The 4,287-nt window shown below is 44.8% G+C and overlaps 1 protein-coding gene across 2 annotated transcripts in view; it reads right to left on the bottom strand.

Annotated features, from left to right (window-relative positions):
- The window catches only part of NPLOC4 (NPL4 homolog, ubiquitin recognition factor), a 76,636-nt gene that overhangs the window by 67,892 nt on the left and 4,457 nt on the right, over positions 1–4,287 (bottom strand). The gene's annotated exons all lie outside the window — the stretch shown is intronic.

Here is a 4,287-nt window from a genome sequence, read left to right as displayed (position 1 = left end):
AAAAAAAAAAAAAAAAAGAACAGAGCTTTAGGAATTCATGGGACAGCATCAGATGATCCTCACTAGGAAAGAATAAGGGCTGCTGGGTGCGAAAGCTCACACCTGTAATCCCAGCACTTCGGGAGGCCAAGGCAGGCAGATCACGAAGTCAGGAGGTGGGGACATGGTGAACCCCGTCTCTACTAAAAATACAAAACAGCCTGGCGTGGTGGTGCACGGCTGTAATCCCAGGAGGCTGAGACAGAAGAATCATTTAAACCCAGGAGGCGGAGGTGCAGTGAGCCAAGATCACACCACTGGACCCCAGCCTGGGCAACAAAGCAAGACTCCACATCTCAAAAAAAAAAAGAAAAAGAAAAGAATAAGGATCAGGTGCAGTGGCTCACACCTATAATCCGAGTGCTTTCAGAAGCTGAGTTCGGCAGGTCACCTGAGGTCAGGAGTTCAAGACCAGCCTGGGCAACGTGGTAAAATCCTGTCTCTACTAAAAATGCAAAAAAAAAAAATTAGCCTGGCATAGTGGTGCACACCTGTAATCCCAGCTACTCAGGAGGCTGAGGCAGGAGAACTGCTTGAACCCAGGAGGCGAGGGTTGCAGTGAGCCGAGATCTCACCACTGCACTCCAGCCTAGGTGACAGAGCAAGACTCAAAGAATGAGGACAGAACGGAAAAATAAATAAGAAGTGGCCAAAAAACCCAAATTTGATAAAAATAACATCAAATAACAAATCCAGGTAGTTCAGTAAGCTCTCTCAAGTTAGGATACAAACAAAGAACACCACTGCAAGGCACACCAGAGTCACACTGCTGAAATCCAGAGATCAATGAAGACAAAAAGACAGTGGAATGACAGCTTCAAACACTAAACATAGCTGGGCACTACAGCTCCCGCCTGGCATCTCAGCACTTTGGGAGGCAAAGTGGGAAGGATCGCTTGAGGAGATCAAGACCAGCCTAGAAAACATGGCAAAACCCCATTTCTACAAAAAAAATTAAGAAATTAGCTGGGTGCAGTGGCGTGAGTTTGTATTCCCAGCTACTCAGGAGGCTGAGGTGGGAACATCACTTGGGCCCAGGAAGTCAAGGCTGCAATGAGCTGTGACTGAGCCAGTGCACTCCAACCTAGGCCAAAAAAAAAAAAAAAAAAGCAGGGGGCGGGGGTGGGCACGGTGGCTCATGCCTGTAATCCCAACACTTTGGGAGGCCGAGGTGGGTGGATCACCTGAGGCCAGGAGTTCAAGACCAGCCTGGCCAACATAGTGAAACCTCGTCTCTACTAAAAATACAAAAATTAGCCAGGTATGGTGGCACCTGCCTATGGTCCCAGCTACTCAGGAAGCTGAGGCAGGAGAATGGCTTGAACCCGGGAGGTGGAGGTTGCAGTGAGGCAACATTGTGCCACTGCACTCCAGCCTGGCAACAGAGTGAGACTCTGTCTCAAAAAAAGAAAAACGGTGCATGGGGGGAACAAAAAAGAAATGTCAGCTCAGAAATCAGTATGGAATGAAAATATCCTTCCTATAAATACAAGAGCAAAATGAAAACATTTTCATTTCAAAAAAACCCAAGAGTCTGTGACCAACAAGCCTATACTACAACAAAGGCTGATGGATGTTTTTCAGGCTGAAGAGAAATAACACCAGACAGAAACAGTCTGAGGGACTCCACAGGAAAAGTAAACAAGGAAGAAACTGTGAAGATAGGCCAGGAAGTACATAATATGCAACCATCACAGTAAGTAAAATACTTTGTGATTGGTTAAAAAAAGAAAAACTGTCATGAACATCCTGGACATAATGCAGGTCAGGAGACCAGCGAGGAGCCAGGGATGATTCTTTGAATCAACTGCAGTCATATCTTCAATTCATACAGATGATGCATTTATCCTTCGATATGGAATAACTGAGCAAGATCTAATAAGTACTATTAGGAAAAAGGAGTTAAATTTAATGATTTTTATATACTAACCCTATTTTCTACTAAAAAATATAACTGATTAAAAGATTTAATGACAGACTGGCATGGCAGCTCACACCTGTAATCCCAGCATTTTGGGAGGTCAAGGTGGGATGATCACTTGAGGTTAAGAATTCAATACCAACCTGGCCAAAGTGGCAAAACAGCATCTCTACCAAAAAGACAAAAAAATTACCCCCCAATAGTTATGGGCACTGGTAATCCCAACTACCCGGGAGGCTGAGGCAGAGGTCACAATGAGCTGAGATCAGACCACTGTACTCCAACCTGGGTGACAGAGTGAGACTCCGTCTCAAAAAACAAAACAAAACAAAATTCTCACTTATGAGGAACCTGAAGTAGTCAAATTCATGAGACAAAAGGTAGAATCATGGTGACCAGGAGCTACAGGGGAATGGTGGAGTTGTTTTTTGTGGGTTTTGTCTTTTTAGTAGAGACGTGGTTTCTCCATGTTGGCCTGGCTAGTCTCAAACTTCTGACCTCAGGTAATACACCAACAGCAGCCTCCCAAAGTGCTGGGATTATAGTCGTGAGCCACTGCACCCAACCGGGTGGAGTTGTTTTTTTATCTTGTGGTCTCCTGAGTAGCTAGGACTACAGGCCTGTGCTCTCACCTCCAGCTTTTTCTTACTTTTTTGTTTTTTGCACAGATGGGGTCTCGTTTTAACAAGTATCATGAGCCACAATGCCTGGCCTGGAGTTGTTTTTTAATTTATTTTTCTTTCTTTTTTTTTTGAGGGCACTAATCTGCCTTTTTTTTTTAAAGGCAGGGTTTCACCATGTTGGCCAGGCTAGTCTTGAACTCCTGACCTCAGGTGATCCGCCTACCTCGGCCTCCCAAAGTGTTGAGATTACAGGCATGAGCCACCACGCCTGGTCTTTTTTTTTTTTTTTGAGACAGAGTCTCGCACTATCACCCAGGCTGGAGTGCAGTGACGCAATCTCAGCTCACTGCAATCTCCGCCTCCTGGGTTCAAGCAATTCTGCTGCCTCAGCCTCCCACGTAGCTGGGACAACAGGCATGTACCACTACGTCCAGCTAATTTTTCTGTATTTTTAGCAGAGACAGGGTATCACCACGTTGGCCAGGATGATCTCAATGTCTCGACCTTGTGATCCGCCCACCTCGGCCTCCCAAAGTGCTGGGATTACAGGTATTAGCCACCGTGCCTGGCGTATATTTTACTGACTGATTTTATTTTTATTATTATTATTTTGAGATGGAGTCTCACTCTGTCGCTCAAGATAGAGTGAGGTGGTACGATCTTAGCTTAAAAAAAAAAACAACAGAAGAAGTCTAGCCATTTCCTGAATCCTAGTATCATCCTTAGAGGCAAACCAATATGGTTGACTGCTAGTAAATGTCAAATAGCAGGCTATTAAAAATTTCTTGAAGACTCAAAGATTCTCCTCTACTTTGGGCTGCAGAGATTCTCTGTTATCTATTGCATCTAATTCTTCTACCTTTTATTCTTATCAAGGTGGTCCCTTAAGTACTGCGATTGGAATGACAGCTACCTTTCAGAAACTAAATTTTCCAAATAAGCACTGTGACTTCACTAATATATTACAGACCTGGTGTGATCCTCGGCAAATCTCTATTCCTCCAGCCTTCAATCCTCTTTGTGAAAATAAAAAGATCGGAACGGCCAGGTACGGTGGCTCACACCTGTAAACCCAGCATTTTGGGAGGCCAAGGTGGGCAGATTGCTTGAGGTCAGGAGTTCAAGAACAGCCTGGCCAACATAGTGAAACCCAGTCTATACTGAAAAATTCAAAAATTAGTCAGGTGTGGTGGTACACACCTGTAATCCCAGCTACTGGGGAGGCTGAGGAGGGAGAATCACTTAAACCCAGGAGACGAAGGTTTTAGTGAACCAAGATCACTCCACCATACTCCAGCCTGGGCAACAGAGCAAGATTCCAACTCAGGGGTTAAAAAAAAAGATCAGACTACATGAAAAGAAGATTCCCTTTTATTTTTTTTAGATGGAGTTTTGCTCTTGTTGCCCAGACTGGAGTGCAGTGGCACGTTTTCAGCTCACTGCAGCCTCCACCTCCCAAGTTCAAGCAAGTTTCATGCCTCAGTCTCCTGAGGAGCTGGGATCACAGGCACATGCCACCATGCCCAGCTAATTCTTGTATTTTTAGTAGAGACAGGATTTCATCATATTGGTAAGGTTGTTCTCCAAGTTCTGACCTCAGGCGATCCACCCGCCTCGGCCTCCCAAAGTGCTGGGATTATAGGCATGAGCCACCACGCCCGGACACTCTCATAAATATCATTCTTGTGAAATAATTTTTTTTTT

This window comes from Cebus imitator, unplaced genomic scaffold, assembly GCF_001604975.1.
Source record: "Cebus imitator isolate Cc_AM_T3 unplaced genomic scaffold, Cebus_imitator-1.0 Scaffold36, whole genome shotgun sequence".
Lineage (NCBI taxonomy): Eukaryota > Metazoa > Chordata > Mammalia > Primates > Cebidae > Cebus > Cebus imitator.
This window is presented reverse-complemented; position numbering and strand designations above follow the sequence as displayed.